Raw genomic sequence first — 15,394 nt, 5'->3', positions numbered from 1 at the left:
GCTTTAACAACATTTACCAGGCTTCTGGATGGGTATACGAATAGGAAGGGTTCAGAAGAGTCTGGGCCAAGTGCTGGCAAACTGGACTAGATTAGGTTAGAATAACTAGTCGGCATGGACGAGTTGGACCGAAGGGTCTGTTTCCGTGCTGTACATTTGTATAACTCTTTTATGACTAACCTTTTTTCTGTGAAAACAGAATTTGAAATTAATGGTAAGACAGACGTTAGCCAACATTTCTGAAGAGCAAGACAAATTAACGGAAATCTGTAGCTTTTTTTTTAAAAAAGGGGCTAACTAAGGAAGTCCGAGCTTGGGGGTTTAAACATGTGCGCAACTAAAGACTTCAAAAGTATTGCCAAAATACCAAACTGTGTACGTCCGGTTCAAAAATTCAATTGGTTGGCTTGTATTTAAATAACACCCCCACCCCCGTGTTCACATTGAAACCTGTGATGCGGTTTGCACATCTCTTGATGCACTCTGTCCATGGACTCTGAATCTTGGGGCGGACATTTGTTCGCAGAGTATCGCAATATTAAAACGGCGCATCATTTCTCTTTTAAAGTTTTTAAGCGGAAACACTCTTGCAGCCCTGATTTTTGTCTGGCTGGATTTGGGGCCTTTCTCTGCCTTTCTTTCTGTCTTGCTCTTTGCGTTAGTTATTTTGTCATGTCAATACAATAGAATCATAGTTGTCGGATGAATCACGCATGCAGTCGGCTGGGCGCATCTGCCAGTCTGTCCCTGAATGTTATTGTTTCAGGCAGGATCGCACGCGTCCGTCGATCACGCCCACACCCTAACCTGCTGCCCTTGCTTGGTCCCGCCCTTGTCCTGACGTGATTGGATTGGATGTGTCAAAGAGTGGGTCTTCCAAGGGCTTCTCTGGCTCCGATTGGACGGAGCCCTCTGCCGATCATTCAGGGAAGGCAAGCTTGATGTTTCAGGGAATAATGCATCAATCCACTGACAGGCAGAGAGAGAGAGAGTGACTCATTGACAGAAACAAAGTTACGCAAAGATCTCGACAAGTTGTAATTGTAACCTCCTCCCTATCTCCTCCACCAACCTCCCCCTCCCTTTCGTCGGGAAACTAAGCTGACGCTGGTTATGTACTTTTCCACGTGTTTTTGGAGAACGGGCAACCGTTGTTTTGGTGACACAAACACAGCTGAGGAAAACGGCTCAGATAAATAAGAAAGACTCCGAGTCAGATTGTGAGCTGTTCCTTTGTCGGCTTTCCGCTTTCTCTCGTGACTTGCAACAACTTGGAACAGTTTCATGTGTTTTTGTAGTTTGTATTTTCTATTTTTTGTGGCGCAGCGTTGTTTTTGATATCAGAATGGAAATGGATTTGACGTTTCTGTCAAATGAATTGTGCTATACTCTTTGTTGAGCGAAAAAAAACAGCACCAGCTAGCGGAACGGTTCGTTATTTTTACATCTTCCGGCAAAACAGCCACAATAAGCGGTGATGCATTTCCTTATAGATTGGAAAATAACACATTTTTCAGAATTGACTCATTTGAACCCATTTGAACTGTTAAATGTTTACGTTACTGCCAGCTTGGAATATAAATTAAGTCATAAAGGTGGGAATTACCTGTCTTGTAAACTGTAATAATGACGAACCTTTTGATACATGGAACTTTTTTTATATCGAAAATATCCCCTTCCTTGATCATTTGTTTTGGAGCCTGGCAGGCGTTGGGTGGCTTCAGCTGAATTTAAATTGCACCTGTGAATGTCGCTTATTAAAAATATCTTAATATTTTAAATATGATGGAGTAGTACTGATTACATTCAATAATCGTTGCTGTGGCATTGAAGTCATCAGAACAAATGCACCAATGTAAACTGGATTAATACACAATAATATCTTGATAGAGGTGCTGAAAGTGACACATCTCTAGTCCAGATTCATGTACTATCGTACAATTTTTTTTTTCTTCAGTTCTGCCTTTTTGACACTGGAATCTTGTTCTATGTGCTGACTGTTTGACAAGGATGCATATCATACAAAAAAAGAGGCAAAATAGAATTTAGGAATATAGTGTTTAGGGGCAAGATTGGGCCTTTCAGCCCGACTAGCCAGCACTATCTTTCAATAAGGTCATGGCTGAACTAGTTGTGGTTTCAATCCCACTTTTTCACCCTCCCTTCCAACCCCATAGTCCATGACTCACTTCTCTATAAATCTGACTACTGATTGAGTGGTAAATGGTTAGTCAGTGAGGGGAATTAACCTATAATAGTGACTAATTGTAAAATATACCTGTATTTGTAAAATAGTTTACCTGTCTTTTGTAAAGCTGTATATACTTTTGAACTTGCCCATTATTTTCCAGCAATTCATGAGAATGATATAGCTGCAAAACAGAGGGAATGGAAACTGCCAACTGAAAGCAGTTATATTCCAGCACATTATTCAAGCATAAATTAGGTTTGAATCAAATGTTTATAAATATAAGCTGCATTACAGCAGCAGTACTGTAAAGTATGGAACTGTCTGACTTTTGCCATAACATGAACAGGTGCTAGCGTTTCCCTTTCCCCGTCTGGGTGTACCTTGATTAGTCCACTCTTAAATCCAGTTCAAAATGTCCAAACTTTAAATATTTATATTTAAGGTTATTTTTATACTTTTTTTTCATGAAGCAATGCAACTAATCCTAGTTTCCACCATTGAGGTATGAGCATACTCATTTGCTAATATGTTAAGTATGTTTGGAAAAAAGAATACAAGCCTGGACTACTTTCTAAACGGTGAGAAAATTCATAAAGCCAAAGTACAGGGGGATCTGGGAGCACTAGTTGAGGATTCTCTAAAGGTAAACATGCAGGTTGAGTCCGTGATTAAGAAAGCGAATGCAATGTTGTCAATTATCTCAAGAGGGTTGGAATATAAAAGCACTGTTGTGCTACTGAGACTTTATAAAGCTCTGATTAGGCCCCATTTGGAGTACTGTGTCCAATTTTGGTCCCCACACCTCAGGAAGGACATACTGGAACTGGAGCGTGTCCAGCGGAGATTTACACAGATGATCCCTGGAATGGTAGGTCGAACATATGAGGAACGGCTGAGGATCCTAGGATTGTATGCAGTGGAGGCTGGGATGCTAAATGTCTTCAAGGCAGAGATTGATAAATTCTTGATGTCACAAGGAATTAAGGGCTACGGGGAGAATGCGGGTAAGTGGAGTTGAAATGCCCATCAGCCATGATTGAATGGCGGAGTGGACTCGATGGGCCGAATGGCCTTACTTCCGCTCCTATGTCTTATGGTCTTATGTTCTGACACAGGTTTTTAATGTTTAAGTATTAAAATTTATCCCCACAGGGAGGGGAAATATCAGTTTTTTAACTGATGGACTATGTTGATCCAGTTTGGAATATCACCCTTGGAAATTGTATTGTTGCTGTTTGCAATCAAGTGTTGTGTGTACAAATATGGTCTTATGATTGCATTTGCTCTGTCTAAAATGGTTTGTTGTGGTGCTTGCTTCAGTCTATGTCTAGTAATAGTGTTACCTACTGATAAATTTAGGACGAGTAAACTACCTAAATAATTTTTTGTGTTGATAAGGGAAGGTATGTCAGCACACCTACTTTTCTTTGTAACTGGCAAGTATACCATAGTACTAAATGATGTCACTGGTAGCAATGTTGGGCCTGTTGGTCATCAAAAGTGTTATTAAAAATTTGCTATTACGTCACTGTACATTAAAGTTGGTGATATTTTAGTTCTGCTAGAGTATGCTTAGTGACTTTAACAATAAATCAGCAGTAATATACAGGACTAAAAAGTGCAATAAGGGAATACTGAAAAAAGGGCCAGAAGAACCAAAACTTTTCCTGCATAAAATTATTAGACTTTACAATTACTATGTAATAATGTTCAGTAAATCCTCCCAAATATATAGTATGGGGAGGATTTACTGGGGAGGAAAAGATGGGGAGATGAAAAAAATCCAAATTTGTGTTGTGTCAATCATGTGGCAAGATGAGATGTCTTAGACTGTCTTAGCAGCAGTTCATGAAGGCAGGAGGAAGAGTGTTAACTGCAATGAGTCATTGTACCTACATCTTTCAGTTTCAGTGGTTTAAATGAGCATGAAAGTATCTTGTCTCGCCCAGACTGATTGAACAACAGTTCAGTTACTCAAGTAATTGTGGTTTTAGTCTTATTCCGATTATTAACTGTTTAATGTTATTGGGGGGGGGGAAGGGGGGGGGCGGAAGGAGAGCACTTTGCTTCTCAGCACTGCCTTCAGTGAATTTCCCTCAACCCTACATGCATATTATCTTGAGACATGATTAGAGGCCTATCCAGGCAATGATGCGACATATTTCTTGATGTGTGAACTTGAATCATTTGTGGAGAAACCTTTTTTTCTCTTTGTTCTTTTCATTCCTCCCTTCATAAGTCAGGCAAGTTGTTTCCTTCTCCGGGGGAAATTCAAGTGCAGTACCAATCAGGAAAGTATAAATGTCACTAAAGATATCAAACTTATTTCAGGCTCTGGTTTAACTGGAAAGTAATCACTTGCTATTTCTAATTGCTTAGACATAACACAAAATTAGTTAACAAATATAGTGATAGTAGCCTGCAGTCTGACAGCTCCGTGTGGTTCTGGATGAGCCAATGCCTACACAGTTGACAGCTATAATTGGAATTAAGTGATGATATGCATGCTGCTAATTCAGTGACTGTTCAGTTTGTAGGTTTGGCTTGCAAAAGTATGTTGAATAAATTCCATTTTAATTATAGACTTTTAGCATTGTTATGATCTGGTATATGTCATTATCACATCATTAATAATCAAAATCTTTCAGCTTGGACATTTTACCCAAATTAGGTTTAATTTGAAAATAATTTTGGGTTGGATCGACTTGTCCAAAATTTGAAACTTCAGGATTAATGCTAGTTTCACATGTGTTTCTTTTCTTTTTGCCTGAAACCAGGTGAGGTTATCTGATTTGAGCTGGTTCCACCCACTCAAACTCCGCAAAGTACCATACCTACTCACTAACAATTGGCTCATCTTTTACCATGCATGGGACGTTGATTAATTCAAATCATACTTTCAGTTCTTGTGTTCACATGATAAAGATCTGCGTACTTCCCACGTTCCAACTGTAGCTTTTATGAGCTTCTGTTTCAACTCTAGAGTTCTCACTCCTCACAACCAGTCTTGAGTTAGATTACTGTCATCAACTTAATTAGGTTAGTGTGGGATAACTGCCTCATATTCTTTGTGAAGGAAAATGTTTAGATTCCAAATGACTATGAAAAGAATAATGATACATATGAGTGTCAACACTTATTAACTTTGATTCGGTGCTCAAAATCTTATCTCCATTATAGAAATTTTCTTTTCATTATTATTATCTTTCCCTAATTGCCATTGAGAAAGTAGTGGCAAGTTGCCTTCTTTGAACTGTTGTAGTTCATGTGGTATAGGTACACCTATAGCGCTATTAGTGAGGGAGTTCCAAGTTCTTGATCCAGTGAAAATTCCAAGTCGAGATGGTGTGTGGTTTAGAGGGAAACATGCAGGTAGTGTTATTTCTATGTGTCTGCTACCATTGTTTTCTAGGTGATAGAGATCATGGGTTTGGCAGATGCTGTTTAAGGAGCCTTATTGATAGTACACATTGCTGTTACTGTACATTTGTGTTAGAAGGTGTGAATGGCATGTCATCTGAAAGCCTTCACCAGTCAAGCAGGATCCTTTGTCCTGGATGTGTTGAGCGTCTTGTGTTGTTGAAGCTGCACTCATCCATCTATCTTGTGTTCTATCACACTCAGGACATGCCTTATAAATGGTGGACAGGCTTTAAGGAGTCAGGAGGTGAGTTACTCTCTATAGAATTCTCAGTGTCTGATCTGTTGTTATAGCTACAGCATTTTATCTGGGTGCTCCTGTTCAGCCTCTGGTCAGTGGTAACCCTCAGGATGTATATAGTGGAGGAATCAACACTGGTTGAGACAGGGATTGATTGGATTCTCTCGTTAGAAATGATCACTTGTGTGACATGAATGTTACATGCCACTTCTAAGCTCAAGTCTAGAAATTGCCTATGGGTGTACTAAGGCATGGACTCCTTTAATATCTGAAAAGTTGTGACTAGTGCTGAATGGTGTGCAACCACCAGAGAACACAAGTACCTCTGACCTTCTGATAAAAGGCAGATCATTGATTGAAAAATGTTCCCTCGAAGTTCTGCTCATGGTGATTTACATGCTCCTGCAGATTGTAGCATTGACTTTCAGTCTGGAAGCCACTATCCTGCTTGGACTTTGGATCTCCCTGCAGAAGAAAAGAATTAGAAGGAGCCCTGTTGATGAAGTAGCTGATGAAGATGGTTGAGCCTAGGATGCTACCCTGAGGCACTCCTGCAGTGATATCCTCCTGTGACAGAGTTTATTTATGTCCAACAATCACCATTTTCCTTTTGTGTGAGGTATGACTCCAACCAGCAGAGAGTCTTCCCTTTTGGTTTTGTTTAACTCCAGTTTTGCCAGTCAATCTTGATGACATGAACTGGTTTAAATGTTGCCTTTTTGTAGGTTCAGTATCACTTGAGTCTTGAAACCATAAACTAGTTTAACGTTTTGGAGCATTTTGGATGTGTTGTATTGTCAGAGATGCTGTCATTCAGATAACTGGCCGTCTTACTCCTTATATGTATATGTAAATATACATATAAGGAGTGACATTGTTTGTAGAAGAGAATGCATGTGTCCTGTTTTTCTGGCCAGCATTGATCCTTCAACTAGTGTCTCTCTAAACCAATTATGTAGTTATTTACCTCCTTTTTCTTTTGTTGGACTTTGTGTGTAATTGGCTTCCAGCGTTTCCTCGTCTTGCCACAAAAGTGACTATAAATCAAAATATTTTAAATGGATGAAAAGCAAATTGGCATAGGTTTAGGGTGAGAAAGGAAAGATATAAAAGAGACCTAAGGGGCAACTTTTTCATGCAGAAGGTGCTATGTATATGGATGAGTTGCCAGAGGAAGTGGTGGAGGCTGGTACAAGTGCAACATTTAAGAGGCATTTGGATGGGTATATGAATAGGAAGGGTTTGGAGGGATATGGGCCAGATGCTGGCAGGTGGGACTAGATTGGTTTGGGATATCTGGTTGGTATGGTTAGACCGAAGGGTCTGTTTGCATGCTGTACATCTCTATGACTCTGTTATACAAATTGGAAGAAGATAACGTTGGAGAGGAGGAACAAGCTAAGGAAGCCTTTGTGTACAATCTTTAAAGCTGAAGTTTGGCACAGAGCAGTTAGTTCAAGGGCATTTACACAGATTCTTCTGTTAAGATTGGTCAAGTACAAATACTGATCTCTTTTTTTTAAAAGAGGAGCAGAGATCTCAATGTGTGATTAACCTGCATGCAATGTGTTATGCTGGAAGCATGCCAACTTTGTGCTGCCCACTCATTTGAATGCTTATTTTGTGCAGCCAGGACTAATTGTGACCTTTGTTGCTTATACATGTCATCAGGAGACTCCAATTCCAATCTTGCTAACACCAGTTAAAGCTAACCAGCACTTCTGAAACAAGAGGTGTACTGAGGCTGGAACAGGTGCTGGCAGTTGTGCAGGAAGTGTGTCAGACTTAACAAAGAGTGATGATGGGAATAACATGGGATGGAGCCATCTCCAGTACTTTTGGACATTGCTGTGGGAACTTTGGTAGAAGAGTTGTAAAGGAGGATAAGTATTCTATACTTGCAAGAGACCAAGAAGTAATCTAGATATACACTCAAATGACAGTGGGAACAGATGGCTTTGAAGGTCATTGCCAGGGATTGAAACTCAACTACTTATATGCAATACTAGAAAATTTGATGACCTCACTGGATTGGCAAGGATGGTGAATGCATCTTCAAATGTCATTCATTACCAACTGTACAGGCATTGCTTAAATCACCTCACACCCACCTCTCAATAATCAAAGTTATCAGTCAAGGCAGCTAGCTATACATGTGATAAACTTTATCGTGCTGCTGCATTCACAAGTAACTCACCAATGCTTGCTGTTTAACCATGACAATCATGTCATGTAAGCAGAGTTTAATTCACTCAACAAAACAATTGCCCAACTCTTTGGGTTGGCAGCCACCATGTAGCTAACCAGAAGCTTCCCTGCATGCCCTTTACCCTGTGGTGAGGAGACTAAAATGAAGATTGTCAATGGGACATCCGTTGCTGAGGATGTGGTTAGGGATGGTTTTGAAACCTTTTGTGAAGATGAAAATAACAGCCAGCAATGGACATGTTAAGCAGTTCCCACTTTGTTTCCTCCCCTCTTATCCTGCTGCACAATGGTGATCTCCTCTGGCTAATGACATGTCTCTGATAGCTGTTCTGTGCCCAAAGAGTCACTTCCCAAGAGACCACTGGCAGACCCAGTGAGTCCTTCAAAGCAGACAAATGCATTCAATCCCCATTTTAAACCTAACCTTAATCCCTAACTGCAGTTGGCTAAGAAACAATGGATGTCAATTGGCTCATTAATGAGGAATTGACATTATATTGCCAGCAACAGGTAATTCTGCGTCAGCCCCTTTCAACCACTCACTTAATTGGGAGAGGTTTTGCTGCTGCCAGGTGATTAACTTCGACCGCTCCCTTTTTATTGAGTGAAAACACCTGCATGTCTATCTCTCTCTCTCTCTCTCTGGTCAAAATGGCATTTTGCACCGATGGACATTAGAATCCATCTGCTATGTGTACATCCAGGCAAAGATTTACTTTGCGCACTAATCCTTCTGCAAATATGGAAACACTGACGATTTTCCCCATAATTATGTGTGCAACACATTTTGGATGGTGCCATACAATTCAAAGCTGTCACCTTGTAACCTAGAACCTTTTATACCTAGCTATAAGTTTCCTGGTGCGAAAGTGAAAAGCTGAGAGTACAGTATTCCTTGACTTTTGCTGATTTTTTTTTATTGGACCCATCAGGCATAGCACAAATTTCACACATTTCTTTATTACAACCATTGCCAATTTGTGAGTGATTATTCATTTTGTGCCAGAGATGGTATCTGAGAAGCAAGAACATAAAATGTCAAGGCAGAAGTACTCCATTGTTTTATAGAATTTGTCAGTGGAGCAAGCAAAGGTGGAGCGATCTGTCCTGTTATCCTGAGAGCAAATTTGAGTGTTATATTCCTCTTCAGAAACCACAAACAATTTGCATTGCTACATATTAAATGTCATCAACATGCACAGTTTTTCTGTGGTCAGACTGCTCCTAAATATTAATTGAATACACACACTTCCAGGACATGTAGACCATATGATTGTTGGGAGGAGCCCTGTAGTTCACTTGGATGCCATTTTCAGTGACTTGTCGTTGAGGGAATCCTACCATCTGATGAAAGTTTTGCACTCTGCCCAGCTGATGCCTTCTTGTCATGGGGGAGAGTGTTGAAGTTGCAAACATAGTGTTTTTCAATTGGTAACGTGCACTGTAAATTGCCAGATGATGCAGCTGTTCCCTGCAATAGCTTGAAAAGAATCCATACATATTGCATGCTATGGTTGCCTTGACTTGTACCTGAAGTTCCACCCTTATTCTGAAATGGAGACTCTGAAGGCTGTTCTTCAATCGTATTCAGGTATATGTATAGAAAGAAAGAAATGGTGGGTTCCAGATGTGGATCAGATATCTTTGTTATTCCTTTTGTGTTTCTTCCCTAATTTTTATTATCTATATCAAATGGTATTGTGCATTGTATTATAACAATGTCTTTGGCACCCTCTTTCTCAGTCACAAAAACTTTAAAAGTTTGGTCTCACTGCCTATGACAATATTGTTCTGAAGTTCCATGTTTTGGCATAAGGCAAATGATTTTGAATGATTCCTGTAATTTTAGTGTGGTTTTCCAAAATGCAGCAAACTGACCATTCATTTTACAGATCCCCTGCGAAACTGTTCCAATTTGCTCAGGAAACCTGTCCTAATACTTGAGCATTTCCATAAATGTGGGGGGAAAAGAGGTGGAATTGTACTCAAATACAGCAGTGCAAACATAAATATCTTTTCTTCATTCACCAATGCAGCTCACCTTGGAGTAAGACACATTTAACTCTAGCATCATTGAACTTAAGAAAAAGCAGGTCCACACACAACTTTGTCACAACTGAGTGGAACAGTTTTCAAATGGGAACAATTTTTCTTTGTGCTGTTTCAGGGGCATTGTTTGTACTCCTAAACTGTTCTTTGTAGATTTGATTTTTTTTTTTGCTCAATTTACCATATCTCCTCGTCTGTATTGGCCCACTACCAAAAAATATGGACTGATAACTTTAAATCAAGATTTTGAGGATTTTTAGTAAATTTACTTTGTCTGAAATAGATTTCTTATTTGGACACTGCAATTCTGTTATATCCCTTGTTGGTGCCTCATTGGATTTTCCCATTTATGGCTACTTCCAAATAGATACCTGTGCCTTTGGCATTATTAATAGACTCTTAAAAAAATTCACTCTGTTGTTGTATGCACCATGCTGAGTGATCTTGTTCATAGAGTCATAGAGATGTACATAATGAAAACAGACCCTTTGGTCCAACTCATCAATACCGACCAGATATCCTAACCTAATCTATTCCCATTTTCCAGTGCTTGGCCCATATCCCTCTAAACCCTTCCTATTCATATACCCATCCAGATGCCTTTTAAATGTTGTAATTGTACCAGCCTCCACCACTTCCTCTGGCAGCTCATTCCATACATGCATCAACTTCTGCATGAAAAAGTTGTCCCTTATGTCCCTTTTAAATTTTTCTCCTCTCATCCTAACCTATGTCCTATCTTTCTGAATCCCCAGGGGGAAAAAAGCCTTGTCTATTTATCCTATCCATGCCCCTCATGATTTTGTAAACCTCTATAAGGTCACCCCTCAGCCTCTGACGCTAAAGGGAAAACAGCCCCAGCCTGTTCAGCCTCTCTCTATAGCGTCGGAATTATACGTTCTTTTGTGATAGTTTTAGTCAATCACGTTTTACACATGTGATCCAAATGTGCTTTGCAATTAAAAATAATTTTGGGAAATGATTGCATTTGCAATTATTATATTGTGGAAGTTATTTGAATGGGTTAAATAAAAAAACAGAACTTGCATTTGTATATCTCTTTTCTTGACCATTGTCATATTGCTTTACAACCAGCGACAGTTTTAAAGTGTAGTGACTGTTGCAATATAGGAAATGTGGCAATTAGTTTGTGCATAATAAATACAAACAGCATTGTGCTAAAGGCCAAATAATCTTTGTCTGTGGTGATGATTGAGCAATAAATATAGGTCACAACAAAATAGTGCTGCAGCATCTTTTGCTCCTCCTCTGAAAGAAGTATCTATGGCAATGTAGCAACCTCTCAGTACTGCATAGGAGTGTCAGCCTAGATTTTTGTCTCAAATTCTGAAGTGAGACTTGACTCCACAACCTTCTGATTTAAAGACAAAAGATCCAATTTCGCCACAGCTGACCACAAATGGAGTATGCATTTATTACTTGATTAGAATAACAACGCAGTGATCTGTTACAACTATTGGCATACCACAGGCATTTCCTAAGATAATTTTCATAAATATTAATGTCATGAGAATTCTGTGCTATAATAACTGTTGGGCTTGGGGTAACCGTTGTGGTTTAGCTGCATAACTCACTTTATGGGCCATGTTAAATGCCCTAGTCTTTTTATATAAAAGTTTTTCATATCTAACTGATAGTGTTAGTGGAATTTTTTTTTAGATTAGATTACTTACAGTGTGGAAACAGGCCCTTCGGCCCAACAAGTCCACACCAACCCGCCGAAGCGCAACCCACCCAGACCCATTCCCCTACATTTACCCCTGTACCTAACACTACTGGCAATTTAGCATGGCCAATTCACCTGACCTGCAAATTTTTGGACTGTGGGAGGAAACCGGAGCACCCAGAGGAAACCCACGCAGACACGGGGAGAATGTGCAAACTCCACACAGTCAGTCGCCTGAGGTGGGAATTGAACCTGGGTCTCTGGCGCTGTGAGGCAGCAGTGCTAACTATTGTGCCACCGTGCCGCCCACAAATCTTCTGTGTCACCCCTCAAAAAGGAAAAAAAATGAGCTTGAACTCTAAATGAAATATATTATTTATAATCTGGAGCTAGCCTTGTTCCCTGTGTGGTTCTTGTAGTTGATAAAATGTCGCAAATAGCTCATGTTGCGTAAGGTGTGGTGTGTGGTATGGATAATTTCGCAGTCACAGCGTAGGTAATCTGCCACTGCAGTCTACTGTTGTAAAGGGGCTGATGTTTCTCTAATCCTGTGCTAATGTTACTCTTAAGTGGGCACTGGTGAAAGCAATACTTGATCTGTTTTTCTTGTGAAAATCTGAGAACTGTGGTAGGGATACTCTATACCATCTGTCAAAAGGTGAAATTTTAACAAAGTTGATTGTTAAGGGCAAATAAATCTCAGACTTTTAAAACATAAGGGTTAACAGACAGTGTCAGAATATAAAATTCCTGAAGCCTCTGGAAAGGCTCAAAAGTCTTTTGATCTAGAACTATTGTCGGGATTTATACTACTTTTAAGTAACAAGACCCTGTCAACACTTTCTTGTTCAACTCATTTTGCAATGCAGTTGTCGTAATCTTGTCTCTGGTCCAGAAAGTCCAGACTCAAATCCCACCTGCCTTGGAGGTGTATCCTATCTGAATAGGTTGACTAAAAGAACTAGAACTTCAAGGAGCAGCTGCCATATTGGTTTTGAGATATGATTCCTGCTTTGGGATATTTAGCCCTATATAGGTGAGAGATCCTCGGTTCAAAACTTCGGCGTTCCCTGGTATTTTGTCACTTAGGGCCTTGTGGTAGAGTGTTAGTATTCCCCCCCAACCCCTGAGGCAAAAGGTCCAGGTTTACATCTCATCTACTCCAGAGCTATATCTAGCATGTCTGAAATATCTACAATCAACTTTATTCTGTTGGCAAGTCTTGGAGGTAAGACATAAGACATAGGAGTGCAAGTAAGGCCATTCAGCCCATTGAGTCCACTCCGCCATTCAGTCATGGCTGACGGGCATTTCAACTCCACTTACACGCACTCTACCCGTAGCCCTTAATTCCTTGCGAGATCAATAATTTCTCAATCTCTGCTTTGAAGACCTTTAACGTCCCGACCTCCACTGTAATGAATTCCACAGGCCCACCACTCTCTGGCTGAAGAAATGTCTCCTCATTTCCATTCTAAATTGACCCTCTCTAATTCTAAGAGGGTGGGTAGTTTCACTGTGTATAGTTGGCAAAATTAAATTTCATAAAAGCAGTCAATGGATACTTCTCTCCTTTTTCATGCATGGAACAGTGTGTTTGACTGTGTGCTTTTCCTTTTTTAAAATTAGACTACAAAGGGAATTACACTTTTCCATCCCCCTTTCTTCCCCCCTCCTTTTAAGGTAGTGACTTTTACTGAAATATGTTTCCGTGCATGTTGACAGGCCACCAGTATCCCATCCAATTGTCTGCTTTTTGTTTGGAGTCTGAATAGTAAACTATTTAGGAGTTGTTTTTCACTTGTGATCACAGCCAGTTCTGTTCATTCCCTATTTAACATCTTCAAGAGCGAGAATTGTATATCTACTCTTCGTAGCCTTGAAAAGTTTGAAAACAAGTGCAGAGACTTCCATTACTGACCTGCCCGTGAATTGAATCCATGCATGATTAACTGAGTTCAGCCTTTAGACTACTTGATGTATGTAATTCAGTATTGCACCATTCGTATACTGTGGGAGGTCTTTTGGGGCAAGGGTGGAGGCTTAAGTGGAGGGGAGGCAAGATTATTTGAAATGAAATGTATATATTACAAAACATAAATAATGAATCTTGCATGTAAAGGAACTTGTGGGCTTGTAGGATGAAGAGAAATCTCTTTATCTTTGCATATGCATTTCATTTACAGTTTATGTTGTGAACCAAGGAAGCCTATTAGGTAGTATAGGATCTTGTGTATGTTGTAAATACTTGGATCTTTACAGATGATATTTGAAACTATTATCTCCACCATTTCAGATAAATAAACCTGTACAGTGGTAACTTGCAGTATTGGTTATCCAACCACATAGCTTCAGAATTTAGGTTCTGCCATTTTTGACCTTGTTGCCACTCTATCAGGTATTTACAGTTCCATAGCAGCCAATAGACAAAATGTGATCAAGGTGAATGGGAGTGTAGCCTAATGTTCAACTGAATTAGATAATGTGTTAGATATTAGGGTTTGGTGATTTATGGTAATGTACTTGCAGGGACTATTTTACTCTGTTTTTGTTTCAGTTCTCTTTTTATTTTCACCAGTCAGTTTGCTTTTGTGTAGACCTTTTGCTTGCCCAAAACTAAAAGGAAGTGTAAGAGTAATAAGATAAGCGCATCTATTCAGGAAAGATTTTAGTAAAGTTGTTTACATTTTGGTCATTTGAGGTCTCTGCCTTGGTTCACTGGTAGCACTGCTTTAATCTGCGTGTTATCGTTCTACATCAATCTCGCACCTGGACTAGGTGCTGACAGTGCCTGGCAAACATGTTGCAAGTGCATCAACCAAATGACCATGTATCAAACTCTGAAGGGAGTAGACCTCCAGTTTGGTCAAGGGAGACACCCTTCAAGTAGTGAGTCCCAAGACATTAAATCAAGGCCGTTGACCGATCTCATTCCAGGGTTAGACATGGTCAGTTGGGGCAGTCAGGGTCAGAGGGTCTGGCCATGGATTAGAGCCGCACAATGGTGGCATGACTAAGCTGAAGGGCAAGGACTTGGAGTAATGTGAGGAGATGAAGTCATAAATCAGGGAGTTGTGCAGGAATGTATAAAAGATGGGTTCAACAGGGAGTGTGAAGAAGAAAGAAATACGGAGGTTCAGATCCTTGACTATTCGGCTGAGCCTGGAACTCATTCTTCTAGATGTAACCTGCATTGCTTTCTATTCTCATGCAAATCATAATCGTGCACTAGAAATGGTAAATGGCTGCCTCTGCACCTGGAAATGGGCAGGGTATGTGTTTCTCTTCTCTTCCGTCTGAACAGATGGGCTGTATTTGTGAATGTTGTCAGACCTTTCAAGGGCAGTTGCCTTATTGAGATGCTTGCATTGTAGTTTTAAGTTATCTGTAATCATAACACCCAGCATGCAAAATGCATCCAAGAGGGTGGAATACAAATCCTGGTCACAAACAATGTTGCTATTGTTGACCTCCTTGGGCGATATAAGGGATGGGGTGGTGGTGGTGGAAGGGATGAGTGACATGTTATAAGTAAACATACTTTACTTAGTGCTATAATACCACACTGCTAATACATTTGTCCAACCATGGTCTATGC

At 40.0% G+C, this 15,394-nt stretch overlaps 1 protein-coding gene across 1 annotated transcript in view; it reads left to right on the top strand.

The window, feature by feature from the left end:
- Positions 1-15,394, top strand: part of foxo1a (forkhead box O1 a) — an 87,433-nt gene that overhangs the window by 2,413 nt on the left and 69,626 nt on the right. The gene's annotated exons all lie outside the window — the stretch shown is intronic.

This window comes from Chiloscyllium plagiosum, chromosome 6 (assembly GCF_004010195.1).
Source record: "Chiloscyllium plagiosum isolate BGI_BamShark_2017 chromosome 6, ASM401019v2, whole genome shotgun sequence".
Taxonomy (NCBI): Eukaryota; Metazoa; Chordata; class Chondrichthyes; order Orectolobiformes; family Hemiscylliidae; genus Chiloscyllium; species Chiloscyllium plagiosum.
The sequence above is the reverse complement of the archived record's forward strand: the minus strand, read 5'-3'. Positions and strand labels throughout refer to the sequence as shown.